The following is a 25,595-nucleotide window of genomic DNA, read 5'->3' on the forward strand; positions in this document are numbered from 1 at the left end:
AAATTAATTTATTCTCTTGTCCTTTTCACCAAAGAAGCTGTTTCCAAGAAGTTATTTATTTTACATAAACTCCAGCAAAATATGCAGACTTTAAACAATCCAGTAATTTTTACTTCAAAAGTAACACAAGGCTGAATTCTGGAGGAGTCCAGAGCATATTCCCCAGGATAGAGCTTAATTTCCTCCTACCCAGCTGATATCAAGAATGGGTCCAAGGCCCCCTGATGGGCACTGTTACAGAGATGGGTCTTCCCTCTTTCCATGCTCTTCTTTTTTCCTCAGTAACGTTACTCACCCCGCTTGCTGCAGAATCGTGCTAGGATAGAATCACATAGATCAGATACAAACAACTCACCAAAAAGTTGAATTTCTTGAGTTTGCCAGAGATGTGCCCCTTAATAAAAGAACATAAATCTTAAATAAAAACAGAGCTTTTCAAACATAGCAAACTCCCAGAAACATCTGGAATCCTTGTGAAAAATACACACTCCTAAACCCCTCTCTTGAAGATTTTGATTGAGCAGAACTTGGGTGGGGTAAAGGAACTCAGGTGACTGAAAATTCACCAAACTCTGAACACATTGACCTAAAGAATGACTCTTTAATTATAGACTTCAGGCTTCACTGAGTAAGTCAAAGCCGTTATCAGGTAGTGGTGATGGTTTTAAAATTGTTTCCTCCAGGGAATCTGGGAACTAGACTAGCATGTTTTGTAATTTCAATACAAAATAACCATAACTGATCATCTGGCTTTCAAAAGATCTGGCTTCCAGTTTCCTACTTTAGCCAGTTTTATAATCAGCAGATAATAAATGGTGGACCTTTCACAGAAAGCTAGTAGTTCTTGCCCCCTTAAAATTAACTGTAGCTACGAGCATTAAAATAACTTCTATTTAAGACCATTTTATATACCAGTTAGAAGCTAGCCCCTGGTGTTTAATAAAACATTTCAAAAGAAACCTGTGCTGGAATTCAACATCTTAATTTCCAAAATAGAGAATAAGGATGGAAATAAAAATGATGATTATAGAAGTAAATTGAGTGTGACATAGAACAGTGTAGAGCCAGGAAATAATAGATGGGAAGGATTTTTACTAAAGAACTTTGGCTTATTTTCCTGTTCTGAAATTTGGGACAATGGATTTAACCTTCATGTCATGAACTGTAGGTGACAGAGTGACTTTCCCTTCAACATTCATCAAATATTAAATGAGTTTGGCCTTGTGTGAGACCCAGGGAGTTGTGTATAAGAGGACTATTCCATTTTGCATTCATAGTTTCAAGAACTTTAAAGAAATAAGTGGTAAAGAAAATCCAAAAATGGCGTGTCATTATTTTTTTTGTTTACGTGTTCCAAGAAATTTAGAATTAGAAAATACGTCCCATTCAACTCTCCTACAAGAGATATAGCTTAGTAAGATTGTGCAGTGTTATTATTCATTATTATTGTTGTATGAGCATAAACTTCATCATGGGAATAAAATAACATTCAGATTGTTCTTTAATACAACCAAAGATATATTTGTTCTGAACTGGCTGCCAATTAATTTTGTGAGCTTGGGCAAGTGGCTTTGCCTCTCTAGAGTATAGCTTCCTTGTCTGTGAAATGAAACAGTCAGATTAAACCATTTTTAATGTCCCTTTTGGCCATAACATGATGTAAAAGAGTATCTTGACCTGACTCCTGGTATGGTCAGGATGGTTGGGGTGCCTGGGTGGTTCAGTCTGTTAAGCATCCACCTTTAGCTCAGGTCCTGATCTCAGGGTCCTGGTATGGAGCCCCGCATCAGGCTCCCTACTCAGTGGGGAGTCTGATTCTCCCTCTCTCCCTGCTGCTCCCGCATGCTGCGTGCACACATGCTCTCACTTTCTCTCTCTCTCTCAAATAAATAAATAAAATCTTAAAGGAAGAAAAGATGGTCAGCAGTGAGTGTTGTTTGTAGAAGTTGTATGAAGAAGAGTTTATGCATCATACCCAAACGCACTACATTACCTGGCTGAGTAACATTTTACAACAGCTTTAGGGGCAATGGCAAACACTTTGCAGCATTCGACTTAGCTCATTTAAACCTCACAACAAAATTAGAAAGTAGATGCCGTTAATATTGTCCTTTCCATTTTATAGATAAAGACTTTGAAGTGCAGAGAGGTTATGCAGCAAGCCCCGAGTCACCAGCTAATAAGTGGCATAGCTAAGATTTGGATGCAGACAGCCAGTTTCTAGAGAATGTGTGCGCTTACCCTCTATGTATCACTTCTCTGCTAGATTGTATGAAGAGCACTCATTGAAGATCTCATTGCTAAAGCTGCGCTGAGCGTGTACTACGGCTGGGACTGGCTGAGACACGGATGTGGGATCAATACCTTTATTGAGAAGATAAATCAGGGTTACTAATCAGATCTGAAGAAACAGAAGTGCAAAGTCTGTTGCAGTAAACCACACTGACAGTGACACGGGGCACGGCCACACTGCGGCCAGACAGCTGTCAGGGGCCCTGTCCAGCCTGTGAATAGCGAGCCCCTGATCCCTCCAACCAATTCTGATGATGCCTCCAATCGCGTATCCCTCCAGGGTCCCGAATCCACGGCTGCATCTGTAAAACAGACCAAGACCATGGAAAATGCTGTCACTCTGACGAACTTATAAACCAAACACAGTATGTTTATGATTACTTTTTTACTTTTTTCAAAGGCTCAGGCTAATTTATGTAACAGCATTGACAGTGAGCAGCCCATTCACTTCTTGGAATTCTTTTCATGTTTCACTACGAAATATATTTGAGGCTTACTTTTGGATTCTGTGTGTCCATATTTAATGCTAAGGGTCTTTCTCTTTTTTCCAATGATTTTTATTGGGAATGAGTATTCAGTTTTACTGAATATTCTTTTTGGCAGTTATTGATATTGATATATCTTTTTCTTTATTACTTTAATATTAATATTTAATGAGCATTTCTGTTATGGAGTTATACTTACATTTCACAACAGACCATGTAGGGCTGCTTTAAAATACGCACTAAAGTTTATTATTACAGTTTTGTAAATACAAAAAAAAATTAACTTAATCCTACCAAACAAAATTGTACTAAGCTACAGTGCAGCAGAAACCAATGAGGCAAATTTAGAATCATCTGGAAAAGGAATACCAGTACATACCCCTTTCTTCCTCTGTCTGTCACAGGTTCATTTCTCAGTAAGTATCTCCCTAATCACCAACTGTACCTAAATTCAAAATAAAATAAAATGAAAAGGTTTGCTCTTTGGAGACCTGAACTAACAGAACATCGGTTTAGAAGGTTGCCTCTCTACACGGGAAGATTCAAGATGTGAAAAGGGAGAGCTCATAACTATAAAGGCTCATTTTTAAAGAGAGATTAGACTGGTGTGAAGGAGAAAACTAGGTTCCCCCTCAGTTCAGCATTATGTTTTTTGTGAAATGAATTCCTTTCTTAAAGCTTCTTTGCTCCCAGAAAAAACGGGTGAAATATGGAAGCTGTTGGCTCTGGGCAAGATTTAAATTCTTATCGGGGCCCCTGGGTGGCTCAGTTGGTTAAGCATCTGCCTTCAGCTCAGGTCATGATCCCGGGGGTCCTGGAATCGATCCCCTCCTTGGGAATCACTGCTCAGTGGGGGGCCTGCTTCTGCCTCTTCTGCTGTCTGCCTGCTTGTGATCACCTTCACCCTCTCTCCTGCTCTCTGTCAAATAAATATATAAAATCTTTTAAAAAAATACTGGATTCTTATCTTGTCTTTTCTTTTTATGGTTTCCAGAGCCTGGACACAACAGGCAACAGAATGGGGGTACTTGCTTTCTTTATGGAGGATGAAGTGATTTTTAATGATTTAGAAGTTGGAATCCTTCCTCCGAGAAACCCAGGCCTGGCTGTAAGACAAGCTGTACCTCCTTCATAAAGAGAGAGCAGAGCACTCAGCTCAAAAATACGGGTTTAGGACTTAGAAGACGGATTCTGCTGCTAACTAGCTACGGGACTTCAGGTAAGTCACCTAACCTCTCAAGGCCCTCAGTGTCTTCATCTGTTAAACGGAGATAATAATACACGCACCCCAGGGTGAGGCAGACAATGTGAAGTACCTAGCTCCATGCCTAGTGCATAGTAAAGTACTCAGTAAATGTTAGCTAGATACATACACATATTCACACATGCATACATTATGAAATATTTGCAAAGCTTCAATAAACAACCAGAAATGTCTTGCTGAGTTCTCTCGTTCCAAGGATACAGTCAGATAAGTACCAGGAGACACAATATAGATTTTGTAAAGCCAACTCTCCCAGCTCATCCAGCCACTGTGGGCCAAGCACAACAGGACCAAAAGCTTCAACGCCAGAAGAATGATTCTTGTTATGAAGATTTGCCAAAGGGCATATCCTCCCCAGTGAACCTTTACAGTACAGAGGTCTCCCTCATAGGAGAACCTGATTTCTTTCTGGTTTAAAAGCCAATTAGAAATCTTTGCCACAAGAAAGAGCACATGGAAAGGGAGGAGAAAAATTGCAAATAATCTGCCCCCACCAAAATTCAAATACTACTATATTTAAAATGAAGCGTTGATCTAATCATTAACTGATGGAATTAAGTATTATCACTAAGCTATGTATTGATAAAATTAAAATATTGATAAAAAATGATCCCAAGAATTAATTTCACTGACAGGTGACAGACTAGGAAGGCAGCCTGGTCTGTGGTGGACTTCATTCTTGATTTCACCTTTCTGAGTCTGGAAACTTCAGAGGTACTACTAATCTCGTTGTGAAAGCTCAGGAAAGGCATCCATTTCCTTACGCCTACTGTGAGAGCTGGGTGGAGAGAGGAAAATCTCCCTAGCAGCTCTAGAATTCTCATATTCCAGGTTCTGCAGGGTCATCCCTGGGCAGCTTCAGACAGGAAGTTCCTTTGAAGCTGTGCAAGCCAGCCGACCAGACTCTCGGAGAGCCAGAAGGAGCCCTGCGGACATCAGCCAGCATTGAGGCTATGGCTATGGCTGTGGCCATGTTCCCTGCCCCCTGGTGCACTCATCCAGAGGGAAGAGGTGACCAGATTCCTTCCCAGGGCTCCTGTAAGTCTTTGCATTTCCCCTCGGATGGCCCAAAGTGCTTGCCTTTGGAAAAAAAAAAAAAATTGCAGTTAGGTTCCATTTGGAAACACCAAATTAGAATTAAAATGAATATTAAGAACCAGCATCTGTGAATCTTTTCTTAATGGTTGTATAACTGGGTTGAAAGTTTCTGGCACATTTAGACTGCGTACCAAGTCACCCGACCATCTGGCTGGAGGACAGTTATGCAGAGAGCTGCTCCCCACCTGGGCACAGAGCATTTATATTAACATCCTGCTGGGAAGGCGCATACATAAACAGAGAGTAGGATGGGTCCAAGGTCAAAAGTCAAAGAGATTTGAAAAACACTTGGGTTGTGAGAACAATAGCATAAAACTTGTTTCCAGTGAAAATTATGCTTGCAAATCAGCAAGGATGAGGTAAAGAGAAGTTAAACAGCTGCGGGAGGAAGGTACGTAGAGTAGACCTCGGTAAGGAAGTCTTTAGTGTAGATTTAACAGCATAACTATACTCATAATTTAACTGTCCTTTCAAAAACCCATCTCCCTACAGAACTACGGGGAAGAGATGACTTTGAAAATGTTCCCGATACCGGATACGATCCTATTAACATGGCTGGTCACCAGCGCTTCGGTTCCGTTTTTTTGTCAGTTGCCCTTTTGAAAATGTCTGATTGCCTTAAAAATGTAGCTCTTGATATATAGTCCTCATATATTTGTGTTTCAGAGATAACTCACACATTTAAGTTTGATTACTTTTCCTTAATTAAATATAGATTTCCACGGCTCCCAGGTGTCTGGAATAAATCCGATAAAAACAAGATTCCCCGCCCCCTGTGCCAGGCTGAGCGCCGGCCAGTTTTGCATTGCTTATATTAGCAGGACAAGCCGCTGGAAGGTAGCCTTCCTACCACGCACCCAGTCTGTGCACAGGGAAGCCCCTCCTTCTGTGATTTCCTCCCCTTGCTCACGGATTCCTTTAACAGGAAACCCAAGCTGACGTATGACAAATTCAGGTATCGTTGGGAGAGGGGATGTGTTCAATGGGATTCTAAGGTTCAAAGGGCCGGAGAACTAATCCCCTCTTCCATAATTTTACCCTTTGTTGAATATTTCTAGATCATCCTAAAAATGAAACAAACAAACAAAAAAAGCTAACTCTCAGAATACTAGAAATGTGTGAGGTTGTGTTCAACTTTTCAATATTTTAGAGTCCGTGAGTAGGTGGGGAAACATGCCCTCTGTCACGGTCTCAGCTCTTATACCTTCTGGGAACACAGATTCCCATCAGCTTCCAGGCTGTGGCTCAACCCACATGCCGCTCAACGGAACAGCTACTATTTATACGATCACCTGTGAATGCCAGGCATTTTTTTTTTTTATCATTCCTCACACATTGTCTCATTTAATCTTTATAACACCTCTGCAAGGAAGGCATGAAGGAATATTTCTTATTTTAAAAACAAGGAAAATGAAGCTGTGTTTGTCTGGGGTTTCCAAGAAATAGATACCTAGTTGGGATTCAAATTTGAAGGATCTTATTAGGGAAGATGCCTGCATGAGAGTACATAGGAGGAGAGATGGGGTGTTGGAAGAGGTGCCAGACCATGAGCCAGATCTGCCCTTGGGTGAAGGATGGGGCGGGGGAAGCATCCCAGAGCCCTGTAGTGTCTAAAAAAAGTTCCCCAACTTCATCAGAGAGTCCTTGAGCTAAGAATGGTCATCCAGGGAGTTCCTTGAGCCAAGCTCGCTAAGGTGTCCCTTCATCTCCCAGAAATGGGTCTGTGTGAGGAGCTGTGTGATGGATTTCAGTGGCTGGGGCTCTGAGTCCATCCTTCTCCCTGAGCTAGGATGTCTACAGGCTCTTTCTCATAACTCCCCAATAGACTCAGTCAGCCTACTTCTCCCTGGATCTCACAGCCAGCTGCTGGCAGAGGAATAAGACTTGGCAGTCTAGGCCCTATCCCCACATATCCAGACATGTGTGATTTGAAGCCTAGAGGTGCCCACCCTGGGCTCAGACCTCTTCCGTGTTCTCCGACTCACCCCAGCTTGCAAAGGCAGGCCAGATGCAGATGCGGGGCCCCAGGGGGCCAGAGCGAGCCCCTGTCAGAGGCTGCATTTTGCTACCCAGAGCACTGCTCTCCCACTGCTTCAATAATTTGTTATAAAACAAACAAAGTCACCGGGGGAATTGCTGCCAGTGGATAATGGCCTCCTGCTTTGCAATTAAGTGCTGACATTCAGCTTTGCCTCACCAGCCACAGTATATTGCTGCTTCCTGTCCCAATGTTCTCACCCACGAGCGTTTTCTGCTAATCAAATTTATTATCCTATATAGCAGATCTCGACGTTCGTTTCCTTTTCAGCTTGGTGGTAATGGCTTAGAGAACATAATTTTTAAGCTACCTGTTCTTTTCAGTCCAGCATTCATGTGGCCCACAAAGAAACAAAAATAGGTTTAAGTATTAAAGCACAAAAGCTCCAAAAGTTAATGTTGGTAAGAAACTGGGATTCAGTCCTAGGAATTCAGGCACAAGACAAGCTATTCAAGTGGATGAGGAAGTGGAGCCGTGTGAAAGTCCTTTTAATACCATGCTGAAATTATTCCCTACTGACCACTTGGCTCAGGTTCAAGTTCATAAACCTTGCCTGGGCTCTGACCTGTGGGATGCGTTTACGGATCTCCCCGTTCAGACCTAATAGCACCTTCTGGTTCTGCAGTCAGGTTTCAATTCTTTTACCAGAAAAGGGTATTTCATGTACCACCTATATTTCCCTGGTAGGTTCAGATCGTTAAAATACTAGTTACCCAAGAGGTGTGGCTGCTTCCTCAGCAGCCCAGGGGCTGAGAACTGCTCCCAGCTCTGAAAACCACACACGTCTTCCCCTGGGAAGAAGGGATAGAAAGCATGCAGTACTTCCCACAGTTAGAAGCGGCGTTTGAAGTGCCTGTCCAAGAGCAAGGACAGTGAGTTTCTGAGGTCTCAGTTCCCTCATCTGTTACCTGAGGGCAGTGCACCAGGTGATCACATGAACCTTTTAGACTGTGATGCTGTAAGAGGCAGGAGGTCTTAAGAATAGGCATCAGGAACCTTCTATTTTCCTTCATTTCTCCACATCAGTCCCCTTACCCCTAGTTAACAGTCTCTCTTCACTTCTCTCCTTGTTTAGGGTCCAGCCTTGGCATCTGCTATCCCCAGTCTACAATCACCCTTTCCTACCCCACCTTCTCAAGTCACCCTGTTTTCCTCTCTCTCACTTTGCTATCCTGTAAACCAAATTCACCTCCACCCACCAGCCTGCCCTGGAGATCCATTTTGTTATTGCTTTCTGTCTTCTTTGCCGGAGCAAAACACATTTAATTGCTGTACAATTAAATGCAAACCAGCCTGAGAAACGTAACAGGTTATGTTATATTCACGCTAAATTAGAAAAGACAAAGAGACTTCTTTCCTGAGCACAGGGGAGAAGTATATGTGTGGCAGAGTAGGGGATGAGGAGGAAAGGAACAGTCATTCATTGAGTGTCAAGTAATGCCAGGAAATACATGAGGTTAATAAATTATTATATTGTTATATATATAATGTTATATATTATATATCTTTAATAAATTATTATATTGTTCTCTTAGATTTAAAAAACAACTTGTACCTCTTACACCACGCAAACACAATGAGATGTATAAAATAAGTTCTACTGTATCCTCACTCTCCCCCACCTCCCTCTTTTTCTAAGATCAACCACAATGATTTCATTATGTATTGATTTAACAGATATTTACTGAGTGTTACCCTTCATCAGGCCCTTTCATGATGTAGGTGTTTTGCTTTTTTGTTTTTCTTTTTCTTTTTCTTCTTCTTCTTCTTCTTTTTTTTTGTATGAACTAAACAGACAAAAATCTGCTTTCCTGGAGCTTACATTCTAGTGGAGGAAGACAAGCAATTCAAAACAAGTAAAATGAATATTATATCAGAGACGATAAGTGCTATGGACAAAGTAGAACAGGGAAGGGGATAAAAAGGGCTAAGACAGGGATCTGGGGCAGGTGAACAGTTTTGAGTAGTAGCATCAGGAAACACCTTGCTGAGAACACCCTGAATGAATATAGAAAGTTTGTGTAGTAAGTAAATATATCTTTCTCTAATTTTCTCTGTGCTCATGTAAATATTCCAACCATAAATGCACGCATATGGTTTGTCTGAATGCTTCTTACATAATGGAATGATGTTATACACATTACTTTGCAACTTGTTTTTTCCACCAAAAAGTAAATTATTTATTTTATATAGATCAATACATATAGATCTAGTTCGTTCTTTTTAATAACTACATACTTTTCCATAGTATGTGTGTACTATAACATACACAAATGTTCCTCTATTGATGGAATTCCAATTTTTTGTTTTCCACATTCTGTTTTATTCTCTTTGAAAATAAAAGTAATGCTGTAAGGTTTTCCAGGCTTTATTTGTTCATGCCAAAGTTCTAGATATTTTAAATATTCTTTTATTCAGAACAATTTAACCAGGAGCTAGATTTATTATTTCTTTTTCAAAAAGCAAAGAAGCAGAATTTCAGAATAGTTAAGTTGGTCTGCACTTGGCTGGTTAGCGATTAAGTGGAAAAACAAAGATTTCACCTCAAGACAGTATGGTGTCAAAAATACCATGCTCTTTCCAAAACCACACTGCATCTCAGAGCTGAGGACGGAGCAGCAGTATCATCCCCAGGAGAGTGGGAAGAGCAAAAGCAATAGAGTTAGTTTTTCATAGCACTGAATTTATTCAACGTAAGAACTGCCATTTATTTTGAGATTATGTCCTTCCTGTGTTTTTGGCATTAAATTCACTTGCTTTAATGAAATAAGGTGATAGCAGATGGTGGACGATACTGTCAAATGAGTTTACTTGGAAAAGAAAAACTTCTCAGTCTTAGTTTGAATCCCCAAATATACCTATTTTAATGTTTCATGAACCTGTGGAACCACTGGAGTACAATATGGTATGAAATTTCCCTGGTCTACACAGCAAAAGACCTGAGCCCCACCTGACCTATGCCTCTGCTTCTAGACCTCAAAACACAATTTTCCAGATTGTGGAAATTGAGATCATAATACTTCTCAACTCCTTACATGTAGAGTGTTTTTATTTTGCTTAAAGATAAGCTTGTGCCTATCCACAGATAATACTGGGAAACAAAAGATTCAGCCAAACCCTTTGGATGACAATAAAATTTCCAAGTTTGGGAAAAAATTGAAGCTGAGTAACATTTGGAGTCCAAGACTAAGCAACTCGAGTTTTAAATAATAATGTAGAAAACTTTTATTGAGAGTTTATTTTATTGTCAAATGTATATTCTGTTTAATATGTTTAGAAAGCTTTCTCCATATATAATCATTTGACTGAGCTAATATTTTGTGAACTATATATTTTTGAACTTGACTTTTAGTGTTAGATAAAATATTGACCCTCGTGGTATATGGTATCCCTAAACTGAAGGAAACATCTCTCCAATAATTTTAGAAATCAGAGTCACACACACGCTCAGAGAAATGAACTCTCAAAGTGAGAGTGTTTGAAATTGAGATGTGAAATGAAGAAAGCATAAGAAAAAACAATTTCTTGTCCACAATTTCTTGTCTGTTGATGTCCATCAACAGATGAATGAATAAAGAAGATATGGGGTGTGTGTGTGTGTGTGTGTGTATTTTATATATATATATATATATATAGTGTATATATATAGTGTGTATATATATTCATATATATATTCATCATATATGTGTAGTATTCTATTATATCATTATATTCCATTATATCCAATATCTATATTCCATTATATATATATTCCATATATATATGATGAATATATCATATATGTGTAGTATTCCATTATATATATATGATGAATATATGCATAGTATTCCATTATATCCAGTATACATATTGGATATAATGGAATACTATGCATATATGATGAATATATATACACACTATATGAATATATATACACACTATATATATTCATATATATTCATCATATATATAATGGAATACTATGCATACATGATAAATATATATATTCATCAATATAATATATATATAATGGAATACTACGTAGCCATCAAAACCCCTAAATCTTGCCATTTGCAGTAAAATAGATGGAACTAGAGGGTATTATGCCAGTAAAATAAGTCAACCAGAGAAAGACAATTATCATATAATCTCTCTGATATGAGGAATTTGAGAGGCAGATTGGGGTGTTTTGGGGGGTAGGAAAAGAAAAAAATGAAAACAAGATGGGATCAGGAGGTAGACAAACCATAAGAGACTCAAATCTCAGGAAACAAACTGAGGGTTGCTGGACGGGAGGGAGGAGTGGGAGGGATGGGGGTCGCGGAATGATGGACATTGGGGAGGATATGTGCTATGGTGAGTGCTGTGAATTATGTAAGACTGGTGATTCATAGACCTGTACCCCTAAAACAAATAATACATTATATGTTAATAAAAAAAAATTTCTAAGAAACTAACCTAAGAGAGCCCAATATGGTATAAAGTAACGCAATAAAAAGATCATTTTTCATGTACATATAGTAAAATAATACAGTGCTAGAAGAGAGGAGATATTGCTAGTAATCTATACTTAACTGCTTAATCTCTTACTGGCAGAAAAGTTAGATCCCATGTTAATCTAGCATCTATTTTAACCAAGTCCACATGAAAAAACTACTCTGGACTTCCTGCTCTCTGTAGATTTGTTCGTTACTAGATGGAAAGTGTGGAGTCTAAGGACAACACCTTCCATTCGATTTCATCAAATTAATGAATTTATCTAGGAAAAAGTTGAAGGATGTTTAAAGTTTGAAACAAATCAAAACAAAAGCCTTGATAAGAAGTGAATGTGAATCCAAAGTGACAATGTCTTTGAAACACACGTGTAATTTCCCCAGAGCAGAAAGGAACCTAGAGTGTCTGCTTATGAGTAATTGCAAGAAAGAAAATATCTAAACAAAGGATTCTGTAGGCAGCCTAGGTCCTGAGAGTTATAGTCCTAATCTTCTCTGTTGGGTGGAGTCAGCAATGTGGGCCAACTCTGCCACTGTCAGACCTGGAGTCACTAAAGAATCAAAAAGCTAACTGAAGCAGAAAGGAAGGCATTAATATTGAAGGCAGTTTCTAGAGGCTCCAGTGTTGTTATCGCTACTGTAAAATTAACACTGCTGTCTCAGAAGCACCACTAGATTTAGCCCATGCACAGAGCACAAACAAAAAGCCCAACTTTGGCATTTTGCAAACATTTTATAACTAGAAAAACAAAAATAAAGAATGTAATAGCCTTAATCTTGGGATTTTTAACATTGGAAAAATAAAATAGTTCTGTTTCTGAAAATACTTTCTAGGTTTTCTTTACATTAAGACTCTGCCATAGGCCTTGTTTGGAAAATGGGAAATAAACTTGCCTTACTTTTTTTTTCTTTTTTTTTTAGGGGTTAAGTTTTGTGTGCTAACATGTTACTTTTCCTGTTATAAATCTGTTATGGTAGAGATGTCTGCTATTCCAAAAATAACCATGCAACTTGGTAGCTACTTACAGAGCAAGACTTAGGAGTATAGAGAAAATGAAATTAGAAGCAGATTTAATTTCATATGTGCTTAGGTAGAAACACTCTAAGTTTAAAGAAAAAGCTATGACTTCACCATGGGTAGCAGAAGATAAAGTTTAGATCCTATGCTTCCCATTTACCATGAAAGTCTTCATAAACCTCTGGAAATTCAATAGTTTAGATGTTGCTAGAAATTTTCAACCTGCCTCAAGAAATATTCATAAGCAAGAAGACCCCTCTTTACTTAGGCTCATCAAAAAGCTCTAAGGATCTGCATATGGTAGGTTCTCCGTTTACCAGGTACAATCGATTTCTCTATTCCCACTGCAAATAAATAGTTGTACCTGCTTATTTGTTCTCATTGCTTAGTACAGATTATGTGGCCCACAACTTCTAATTGAAAGTACAATATGTCTTTATAATTTCTTTAGGTCGTTTCAATCACTCAGTAATTGGTATTTTTACATAATCATGAAATTTGATCAACACAGGTAATGCTAACTGACATCAGTAGAAAAAGTGGGGACCAGAAAAATTCCATGTTTACAGTGGGAAAACTACACAACAATGTTAACTACCTGTTTTCAGAATGTCAGACACCTGAGGCTGAGGCTTTGGTGTGCATATTGATCACTAGAGAAATTATTAAAGCTATGAAGGTCGGGAACCCATAGACGCTGGTTCACATTAAGAGTGGGGCCAGGATTCCAGATTTTTCAAGATTTGTAGGTGCTTCTGATGAAAAATTGAGAAATGCTTATTTATTTATTATTTTTAAAGATTTTGTTTATTTGTCAGAGAGAGAGGGAGACAAAGACAGAGGGCAAGCACAAGCAGTGGGAGTGACGGGCAGAGGGAGAAGCAGGCTCCCCACTGATCAAGGAGCCCCATGTGGAATTCAATCCCAGGACCCAGGATCATGACCTGAGCCAAAGGCAGATGCTTAACTGACTGGCCACCCAGGCATCCCTGCTTTTCTGAATAACAGGTAGTGACTTACTTCATGAATTCCTTTCCAGAAAACAAAACATACTCTCAAAATGGCATTTTTTTTTTCCCCTCAGGAATTGAGGGCTTTCAAGACTCATTATTGCTTTTAAAAACAAAACTCTCCCCCACCCCAGAGAAAAATTTTAAATAAAAGATCTATGTAACTCCAGTGTCTCTCCGTGTGACAATGCAGAGGAATTCATATAGAGAGAGACTTTTCTACCCATCACATAATTTAATGAAAAATAGCTAGGAATATCAAAGAGGAAATGAAGAGCAAAGCACACACACACCAACATAAAATTATACACTTAATTAAAATAAAAATCAATTACAAAATAAGCCATGTCCTCTCTTATGGTTTATTCTTTTAAAAGTAACAACAATGGGATTGCCTGTAGGAGAAAAACAGACTTGGATTGAACTATAGAGCAAGGGTGGCTTTGTCCAGGGGCATGGAATTCCAGGCCTTCTTCAACACAGTCTGTCTTTACTCTTGTTTCAGGCAGAGCTCTTATTTGCCTTCCAGTTCAATGCTGCGTTGCTAAGAGAAGATATTTGTGCTCATAGACCGATCTTTCTTTACAGTTTCCTTTATACTTTTGCAGAAGTGGGCATTGTTGCAAACCTTTATTAGGATCTAATTTCATAACATACACTAGACAAACATTCTATTCTGTTTAATTAATTCACCTCTGAGTCTGCAGGTTAGCTAATTAAGAGAGGAACCTGTCAAAGTATTAACGTTTGGCATTAGTGGTACTCAAAGTTTTCCAACTGTGTGCTGGGTTGCATGCACAATTTACCCTTCAATAAGAACCAGTTTCCTTTCCTTGAAAAAAATCTTTTCTGGTGGCATCTGTCTTTTTTTCTTTTCTTTTTTTTTTTTTAACTTCTCAGCAACAGCTTTGTTGTCTTAAAATAACATGCAAGAAGAGTATAGATATAAATGCATGAATTCAAAGACAAATCTCATGGGAATATGTAAAAGCTCTGAAAATTGCATGCAACTAAAATAGGAGAGAAAAAAAAAATAAGCTCTTCTTGATTTCTCTTTTCTTCAGCAGCATTATTGTATACACATTAGAATGGGGCTTTTGTATTTGAATTGACAGGCTGGTGTTTCAAGCCAAACCCGTGAAACACTGTCAGTGACAAAACCTCCTTCTTCATTGATAAAATGGTAGAATCTGAACAATGACTTGCCTTTTCAGTGGGTGCTGTGGATCGAGGCCTTGTCTTCTGAAGAACTCCATGTGATTTTTAAATCTTTATTTCATTCATTAACCTATAGACGGTTTGTGTGTTTGTTTTGGTAAAATATAAGAACAATAAAATTTACCATTTTAACCACAGAGTTCAATGGCATTAAGGACATTCACGTTGTTGCGCCATCATTACCATCTATGTCCAGGCTTTTCTTTCCTCAAACTGAATTTCCATAGCCATCAAAAAATAACTCTTATTCTCCCCTCCCCACAGCCTTTGGCAGCCACCATTGTACTTTCTGTCTCTCTGAACACTGCAGGTTCCTCCTGTATATGAAATCACACACTATTTGTACTTAGTATCTGATTCCTGCCACTTAGCTTCATGTCTTCAACGTTCATCCATGTTGTAGCATGAGGAAGAATTTCACTTCCTTTTAAGGTTGAACAAGATTTCATTGCAGGTATATACCACATTTTGCTTATCCATTCACCCATCAGTGGATATTTGAATTATTTCCACGGTTGGCTATTGTAAATAATGCTGCTATGAACACTATTGTACAGTTATCTCTTCAGTTCTCTGCCTTCAATTATTTTAGGTATGTACCTAGGCGAATTGCTGAACCTTATGATAGTTATACATTTAATTTTTTTAGGAACCATCATACTGTTTTCCATAGCCGTGGTACCATTTTACATTCCTTCCAACAATGCACAAGAGCTTTGATTTTTCCACATCCTCAACAACTTTTATTATCCCCCATTTTGTTTTGTTTTGTTTCATTTCAATACTAGCCTGATATCATAATCAGTGTGAAACAATATCCCATGTTTTTGATGTGCATTTCCCTAATGATTAGTAATACTGAACATCTTTTCCTATACTTACTGGTCATCTGTATATCTTCTTTGGAAAAATATCTATTCAGTACTTCATCCATTTTCAATAGGGTTATTTGTTATTTTGTTGTTGAGTTGTAACTCTTTATAAATCTGAATATTAATCCCTTATCAGACAGGTATATTCTTTGCAAATATTTTCTCCCATTCTGTGGGTTGTCTCTTCACTCTGCTAATACTGTACTTTGAGGTACAAAATTTTTGAATTTTGATGAATCCACTTACCCTTTTTTCTTTGGTTGCCTGTGCTTTCAGGGTCATATTTCAAGAAATCGCTGCCAAATCCAATGTCATGAAACATTCCCCTATGTCTTCTACTAACAGTTCTATAGTTTTTAACACACTATAATGTTTATATATAGTATAAGTCAAAGACCCAAATTCATTCTTTTGCATGTAGTTATACAGTTCCCATCACCATTTGTGGACAGACTATTTTTTTACCCTCATTGACTGGTCTTTAGCACCCTTGTAAAAATTATTTGCAAGGGTTTATTTCTGGGCCTGTTCTATTCCATTAGTTTATATGTCTATCTTTTTGCCAGTCCCATACTGTTTTGACTACTATAGGTTTGTCATAAATTTTAAAATCAGGAAATGTGAGACTTTCAACTTTGCACTTCTTTTTCAAGATTGTTTTGGCAATCTGGAGTCCCTTGAGATTCCATATGAATTGTAGGATGGATTTTTTTTTTTCAAAAAGAAAATTTATTGAGATTTTGGTAGATATTGCATTGACTCTACCAGTGACTTTGGGTATCATTGACATTTTAACAATATCAAGTCTTCCAATCCATAAACATGAATATCTTTCCATTTATTTGTGACTTGTTTGTTTTTATTCAGCTGAAATGAGCAATTCACTAGCTACCAGAAAGCAGCTCTCTTATGTGGAAGATCTTGTTCCAAAAAACACAGGACATGCTACACCAGATAAAGGTTCAGGAGATAGAGAAGAATAAATAAATAAATAAATAAGTGAAGACTAATCTGTTGATGAGCAACAGAATCACATTTCTTTCCTATAACCCACAGGTAGTTTTAAGCAACCTCTCTATTTTATAACTTTCCTTCACCTATAAATATAACAAAACTGATGCAGCTTAATTTCGGTATGTGGATGCACTAAAAATATTGATCTGTGACCACACTTCTTTTCTTATAAATTGCAGGAGGTTTGCCCTACCACGATCCAGTTTAGCAAGTGGCCCTAAGGATATACCAACACAGCCTTGGAAATCTGAAAAAAAATTGTATGTATCTAAAACAATTTATATATATATAACTATATATAAAACAATACTTGTCCTTCCAGAGCTTAAAGTTTAGCCTTAGAAGTAGGGAAATTAAGACAAGCATACATTCAGAGGTTTGTTTGTATTTAAGTAATAACATGTTTCAGTAATAAAAACCTAAACAGCATGGTTATATCCATGAGCTAATTCTATCATTTTTCACCTTTATCCTTACCTCTATTTAACTTTACCTCTGTTAAATCCTATTTTAAAAAATAAGTCTGTGGTAGTTTTAAAATATTATTTAAAAAAACTAATAAAAGTTTTGGTTTTATAATTTCTTCTTCCTTTTTTTTTTCCCCCCTGAGAGCTGATAGTCTTATAGACCTGGGATTTGTGTCAGCCATTTTGTTGTTACTGTTGTTAGTTTCCGGACAGGAAATAAAAATATATTGTATACAGGTACATAATATAGTGGTCCTGAGCTTTTACTGTCTTTATACACTTTAGCTGTCTTTTATACACTTTACCTCTAATATACATGTAAACGAAGTTATTAAGATTTTAAAAATGCAAAACTACTTCTGGAAGATCCTTACCATGTTTCAAATAGTTCTGTGTTGATTAACATAGAGGCCATTATTGAGCTGTCTTTAGGGGAAATGTTGCCAACTAAGTATATTTGCTGCTGGATTCCTACATTCATGAATAGCCTGCCACTGTCCATAATTTGACACTTGGAATTGAGTAAATCAATTACTTTTTTATAGTTCATGATATTTTAAAATCATTTTTGATGCCTGAGATTTCAAAAGCCGTATAAAACTAAAGCATATGCCCTTTTAAAATCCTAGCAATCTGTCATTTAATTGACTTGCTTGTTTTTTTTAGTAGCGAAGAGCAAAAATGACTAAGATGATTTGAGAGTTCTCTGTAGTATATCACAGTATTTTCTAACATTTAACAGGTATGACTTTATGAATATAAATAGTATAGGACAATGTATAGCTTTTAACTTCAGTTTTTCTTAGCTTGTGTAATTAAAGTATGGAATTAATGAATAATTTAATGATGATCCTCCCCACCACCAGCCACCAACCCCCAGAATATCAAATAGGATGATTTAACACAGTGAACATTTGGTCTATAAAAGTATGCTATAAACCAAATTCTCATGAGATTATATACAAGTCGATATGTGTTTTAGAAGAAATCTGAATACTATAGCTGGTTTTATGATGAGGTTACAGTCAATTCTTTCAAGCTTAAAATCATGAGTAAGGTTCCAGGAGGATGCCCAATAGGAATAGCCCTCAAATTCTCTAAATCAGCCCACTGTAAGAAGCATGTAGTTTGGACCTGGGTCTAAATTGCTTTCCCTAAACATAAGATTTAGTATAGTGCCCTGAGCCCAGTAAACCTAAAATCATGATATGATGGAGTTCTTTCTTTTTAATTTTTTTTGTTTTTTAATAAAAATATAATGTATTATTAGCCCCAGGGGTACAGTTCTGTGAATCACCAGGTTTACACACTTCACAGCACTCACCATAGCACATACCTTCCCCAATGTCCATAACCCCACCACCCTCTCCCTAACCCCTCCCCCCAGCAACCCTCAGTTTGTTTTGTGAGATTAAGAGTCTCTTATGGTTTGTCTCCCTCCTGATCCCATCTTGTTTCATTTATTCTTTTCCTACCCCCCAAACCCCCCATGTTGCATCTCCACTTCCTCATATCAGGAAGATCATATGATAGTTGTCTTTCTCCAACTGACTTATTTCGCTAAGCTTAATACCCTCTAGTTCCATCCATGTCGTCACAAATGGCAAGATTTCATTTCTTTTGATAGCTGCGTAGTATTCCATTGCATATATATACCACCTCTTCTTTATCCATTCATCTGTTGGTGGACATCTAGGTTCCTTCCATAGTTAGGTTATTGTGGACATCACTGCTATAAACATTTGGGTGCATGTGCCCCTTCGGATCACTACATTTGTATCTTTAGGGCAAATACCCAGTAGTGCGATTGCTGGGTCATAGGGTAGCTCTATTTTCAACTTTTTGAGGAGCCTCCATGCTGTTTTCCAGAATGGTTGTACCAGCTTGCATTCCCACCAACGGTGTTGGAGGGTTCTGCTTTCTCCACATCCTTGCCAGCATCTGTCATTTCCTGACTTGTTAATTTTAGCCATTCTGACTGGTGTGAGATGGTATCTCATTGTGGTTTTGATTTGTAATTCCCTGATGCTGAGTGATGTTGAGCACTTTTTCATGTGTCTGTTGGCCATCTGGATGTCTTCCTTGCAGAAATGTCTATTCATGTCTTCTGCCCATTTCTTGATTAGATTAATTGTTCTTTGGGTGTTGAGTTTGATAACTTCTTTATAGATTTTGGATACTAGCCCTTTATCTGATACGCTGTTTGCAAATATCTTCTCCCATTCTGTCAGTTGCCTTTTGGTTTTGTTAACTATTTTCTTTGCTGTGCAAAAGCTTTTGATCTTGATGAAGTCCCACTAGTTCATATTTGTCCTTGCTTCCCTTGCCTTTGGCGATGTATGTAGGAAGATGTTGCTGTGACTGAGGTTGAAGAGGTTGCTGCCTGTGTTCTCCTCAAGGATTTGGATTGATTCCTTTCTCACATTGAGGTCCTTGATCCATTTTGAGTCTATTTCATGTGTGGTGTAAGGAAATAGTCCAATTTCATTTTTCTGCATGTGGCTGTCCAATTTTCCCAACACCATTTGTTGAAGAGGCTATCTTTTTTCCGTTGGACATTCTTTCCTGCTTTGTCAAAGATTAGTTGACCATAGAGTTGAGGGTCTATTTCTGGGCTCTCCATTCTGTTCCATTGATCTATGTGTCTGTTTTTGTGCCAGTACCGAGTTCTTTCTTTTTATCCTTTAACAAAATCCAACCCATCAAATGTGTTAGTGTTCATTATATGTCAGGCAAATGCCTAGTACCAAGGTAAGATGGATGGCATACAGTCTGCCATCAATGGGCTCACAATTTAGTGAGAGAGACGGGCACAGAAATAAATCAACTATAAACGTGTGTTACATGCTCTAAGAGAAGGAGGTGGAAAGTGCTTCAGGTACCCAGCTAAAATAGCAACGGATTCTATCATCACCCTCCTCATCACTACCAACATCACTATCCATGCTTTATATTTAAGAATAAAACTCATCTGAAGTAGTAGAAAATTACAAGGTAATTTTTTAGCTTTTTCAATACTTACAATGTGAATGCTGCATGATGTTTAATATACCAGTGTGTGTAAAACTTTATGTGGCCCTGCGCACTCTCTCATGCACCTTTTGATGAATGATACTGGTGGGTGATATGGTTATGACAATGGTTAGTGAGTTCAGAGCACCATTAATACTATAGAGCACCATTTAATACTATAATCTCATGTTAGTGAATGTCATGTACTCTAAACAATGCACCATTAACACAGACTATTCAACCTGACAAACTGAAAAATCTGACTGAAAAATTATGACTGTTCTTCATTTCAGATTTTTCCCTATGAAAGTAGTTTAGTAAATATTCACCAACCATCTCCAGATACTACATTTTTAGCAACTGAAGTTTAAGTACAAGCTATTTCCCTGAAGGAAGTTTGATTCCACTTTGACTCAATGATTTTTCAGAGTTCAATTTTGGATTTCTCATTATTTCACTTTTCCTTCAAGTCAACTCCCGAACTCCCAACAGCAACCTGCTGTTGTACCTCCAAGTGGCAGAATTAGATTGGGGATCGTTTCAGAGCCTACCATTATCACTAAGGATTAACTTGAAAGCTTTTACAATGGTGTGAAATAATATTTCAAATCTCTCCTTGTCACCCTCTATTATCGTGATCCTAACTACTGTAGAAAACGACACTTCTCAATTTGATCAGGGAAGAGAGAATATAAGACCAGAGGCAGATTAAGAGTCAGGTAAGTAGATTTAGACCATCATAAATGGGTGGTATAGTAGTTAGCATTTATCAAACAGAAAATAGGTGCCAGGCACTGTGGGCAGGTTGTATATAACACATATCATGTTAAAAAATCTCATGAGGTTAGAATTTTTATCTATATTTTAATGGAAGATGAAAATTGAATCTCAGAAAGTCACTAAGCTATTAAGTAGCCAATACCTGTATTCAAACCCAATGGGAATATTGAATGAATGACAAGTTCAAAATAGAGGACATGGGATGTGACCACATTAGAAGTCTGGATCCAAACTTCGGAGAATACAATATTAAAGTAAGAAACTGGGTTCAAGTAAGTACATTGAAGTTGAGAAGGGAAGGCACATAACTGCCACAGCCCTCTATCCAGATCTCTGACTCTTCTTTTAAAACAAAATATGTAAAGATGCTAAATTAAAGGAGTCAGAAGCAGTGATAAAAAGTAATAATGGTAGTTCAATATTCTGATGGGACAAGAATGGAAGATTACCTTAAATAATCCAGAAGCAGGGAGACATTTATTAGCTTGGAAACAACCTGCCATTTGTTGGGAACTGTTATAAAAGCCTAAAGAGAATGAACAGGCAAAAGAAGGGAGGATTTGTTCCCTTCCTGCCTGCCTGTTTGAGCTTCAACATCAATCTGTCACCTCCTGCCCTTGGACTGGGATTTACACCATCAGCTCCTGTGGTTCCCAGGCCTTTGGACTTGGACTGGGATTATATCTCTAGCTTTTCTAGAACACCAGTTTGCACACAGCAGATTATGGAGCTTCTCAGCCTCCATAATCATATAAGAAGTTTCTCACAATAAATCTCTTCACATATATATTTTATATATGAAGATATATACATCATATAAATTTAGATAGAATATAAATATGAAGATATGTATGTCATACATAGGAAGCTGATAGATCAATAGATGATAGATTTTATTGGCTCACTAGATACGTAAATAGATAGTCAATAGATGTTGATTCTCTTTCTCTGGAGAGCACTGACTAGTACAACAACTTTGGTTATTTTTCTCTTTGAATTCCTCAAGTGACTCATTTCTAAATTCTGACAGTCTCTACCCTACAGAGTTGTGAAAATTAAATATATACAAATTTATTTATTTAACTGTTCACTCACTCATGTTTGTGGTTAACAAATATTTATTAAGCCCTAATTGTGTGTCAGATGCTGTGCTCAGCACAGGTAAAGATACAACTCTAAAAAACTATGGATCTGAACAACCTTTCTATTTCTACCACCACTGTAATTCTTTATCTAAACTTCTAAATGATAAACTTCTTAGCTGGTTTTCCTGCCTTCCATGGCTTTACTTCCTTCCCCTCAACCATTTCCAAATTTCTATTGCCAAAATGCCAGCCATATAATTCCCTAGCTTAAACCTTTTAATTCCTTGGTACAACATTTAAAATTCTCCACAATCTCTCTCCAATCTCCTTTTCCAATTTTATTGCTTTACTATAATAAAATTGGGACTCCAGTTAAATTACACATGTCTTCCAAATATGTTCCAAGCATTCTGGCCTCATATCTTACACTATTTTCTCTGCTTGGAGTGTCCTCCTCTAGATTTGAATGTCCAAATCTGTCCATCTGTTAACATGAAATAGTTCCCAATTTCCCCATCTCTAAGTAAGCTATTCCTCTCTAAACTATAACGTTTCATCTATGTTTCTCTTTTACAGACATGTTTGTACATGTCTCAGTTTTTTTTCTTGAACACAAGTTTCTTTTCTAATTAAACATCTTATTTTGAAATCATTGTAGGTTCATACAGAGTTGTAAGAAACAATACAAAAGGATCCTGTTTACCTTTTACATAGTTTCCCAGTGGTAGCATCTTGCAAAACTATAGTGCAAAATTACAAAAAGCATATTAACATTAATATAGTCAAGACATAGAACATTTCCATCATTGCAAGGATACTTCAGGCTTCCCTTTTATAGCCACACTCACTTCCCTCCTGCCCTCACCCCCTTCTTAGCCCCTTGAAACCACTAATATGTTTTCCATTTCTATAATTTTGTCATTTTGAAAACATCATATAAATGGAACCATATGACATGTAACCTTCTGTGACTGACTTTCTTGATTCAATATAATTCTCTGGGTATTCACCAAAATTGTTGTATGTATCAACAGTTCATTCCTTTTTATTGTTTGATAATAGTCTCATGGAATGGACACTCATTGAAGAATACCGTGGTTTCCCATATTAGCTGGTTCTCATATTAGTATGGTGGTTTCCCATATTAGTTGGGATAAAACTGCTATAAATATTCATGTACAGGTTTTTGTATGACCATAAGTCATCATTTCTTTGGGATAAATGTCCAGAAGTGTAATTTCTGGTTGTAAAATAGTTGGATGTTTCACATTTTAAGAGATGACAAAATGTTTGCCATAGTGACTGTACCATTTTATATTCCCAGCAACAAGTATGAATGATCCAGTTTCTCTACATCCTCACCAGTATTGGATATCATTGTTATTTTTTATTTTAACCATTCTGATAGGTGTGTAGTGATATCTTATTGTGTTAATAATTGGCATTTTCCTGATGGCAGTTATGTTGATGGTATTTTCATGTTTTTACTTGCTTAAGTTTCTTGAGGAATTTGTAATTGCAAACCTTGAGGAGATCAGCTTATGTTTTATAATCCACAAAGTTCAATAAATTGTTGCTGAATCCATAAATGATATCTCAGAAAAACTTAAGAGGTTCTAGGTGAGAGAATGAAACATAAAGAAGTTGGATTGCTTGCCAACTGGTCTGCCTAGTGGTAGAGTTAAGAGATTTCAGTTCTTGTGTTTTAAGAATGGTGTTCTTTCCTTACACCACCTGTTACTCCCTATCTGTGTTAAATCCAAAGGACTGCTAACTGCCTTTAACTTTCTTGATTCTCAGCAGCATCCCAAGTGGTCAACCATGCATAACTTCTTGAAACATTCTTCCTTTGCCCTTTGTGACCCAGGTTTTCTTATCTTTCCAGTTACTTCTGTTTGTCTCTTTTTTAGAGGTACATTCTTCTCCACTGGTACTTCTTAAGGTGTAGTCATCAGTCTCCTTTATCTGCCTTTCTCATAATTCCTCCTTGAGTGCTCTCATCCATGCTATGACTATGATAGGGAGTACCTCCCTATCAGTATATCTAACTCACTTCCTGACATCTCCATCAGCATATCTCAAAGGCACCTTAGAACCAATGCATCCAAAACTTAACTCATTTTCCCCAAGCCTAGTTCTCTTTTCAGTGCTTTTTGAAAGCAGTAAATGGAATCACCATCTGTGCTGCACTTAGGAAAAGAAGCCATCCTAGGATTTTAAGAAGCATAAGGGAGGTATCATATTTAGATTTCAGAAAGTCCATTCTAGCTTCAGTGTGGCAAACAAATTACAGAGGTAGATGGGGTCTTGTGAGTTTCACCAGTGTATCATGCTCAAGACACTACAAAGCATCTGCACTGGTTTTTCTGTCTGCTATCATAGTCTTGTACTTCTCTTTGCAGTAATTAGCTCTGACTTTGCTTCCAGATCTCGACTTACTCTCCAATTTTCTGAGGAAAATCTTTGACCTTGCTAAATCAAATCCTCTTATTATCACCCTGGCAGTGGTTATAGCATTTGTCGTAGTTATTTGTGTGGTTACCTGTTTAAATTCTACCTCCAAAAAAAAAGTCTACCTTCCATTAAAAAAAGACTATGCCTTCTTTTGTTCATACTATATCCTGAGCACCTAGCAACATATATATTGAAGGTTATTCATGAATATTTGTTGGAAAAACTGAAAGATTAATAAATGAATTCTGTGGAGAAACAGAGACACATTGTAAGCTTCTAGGACATGCCCTGGGTCAATATAAATTTCTACAATGAAAATGTAATATTTATTTGATGATGGTAATGATTAACCAGACATACAGACAGATTCTAAATCAAAGAAAGATTCAGTACAGCTTCATTTATTTTACAGACTTTGGATTGTTTGCATGTTCTAGGCATTTCTGAGTAAGTGTAGTACATGACATATTAATATATTTTTAAGTATTTTCAAATTTGAAATGGAAATAAAGACATTGTCTTAATTTTGAGCAAATATTGCCAACTTATCTTCAAAATATACCTCACATTCAACCATGTCTTTCTTCCTCCTATGCCACTCTTTTAATCCAACCCACTATTTTCTCTTACCTGGACTTTCAATTGAATTCCCTGATTATTCTGGGGTGCCTGGGTGGTGCAGTTGGTTAAGCATCCAACTCTTAGTTTCAGCTCAGGTTGTGATCTGAGGGTCATGGGATTGACCCCCATGTCAGGCTCCGGACTCAGCACCGTGTCTGCTTAAGATTCTCTGCCCTGCATCACCCCACCCCCCAGCTCACTCTCTTTCTCTCTCTCAAATAAATAAATAAATCTTTTTAAAAATGAATTTAGGGAGTGCCTGGGTGGCTTAGTGGGTTAGACCTCTGCCTTCGGCTTAGGTCATGATCCCAGGGTCCTGGGATCGAGCCCCCCATGGGATCTCTGCTCGGCGGGGAGCCTGCTTCCCCCTCTCTCTCTGCCTGCCTCCTCTCTGC

General features: G+C 37.7%; 2 long non-coding RNA genes across 2 annotated transcripts in view; both read right to left on the bottom strand.

Moving 5' to 3' along the window:
* Positions 1-248: 248 nt before the first annotated feature.
* On the bottom strand, positions 249-2,511 carry LOC122893327. The gene is made up of 3 exons (XR_006381613.1): positions 2,448-2,511; positions 2,242-2,364; positions 249-316 (listed from the first exon to the last, which is right to left on the bottom strand). It is a non-coding gene; the product is annotated as an uncharacterized LOC122893327 (long non-coding RNA).
* A 1-nt stretch (position 2,512) lies between these two features.
* The window catches only part of LOC122893329, a 34,021-nt gene continuing 10,938 nt past the window's right edge, over positions 2,513-25,595 (bottom strand). Inside the window, exons 2-3 of the long non-coding RNA XR_006381614.1 lie at positions 3,157-3,222; positions 2,513-2,594 (exon numbers count right to left, since the gene is read on the bottom strand). This is a non-coding gene — a long non-coding RNA (uncharacterized LOC122893329). The remainder of the gene's footprint in view (positions 2,595-3,156; positions 3,223-25,595) is intronic.

Source organism: Neovison vison, chromosome 13 (genome assembly GCF_020171115.1).
Source record: "Neovison vison isolate M4711 chromosome 13, ASM_NN_V1, whole genome shotgun sequence".
Taxonomy (NCBI): Eukaryota; Metazoa; Chordata; class Mammalia; order Carnivora; family Mustelidae; genus Neogale; species Neogale vison.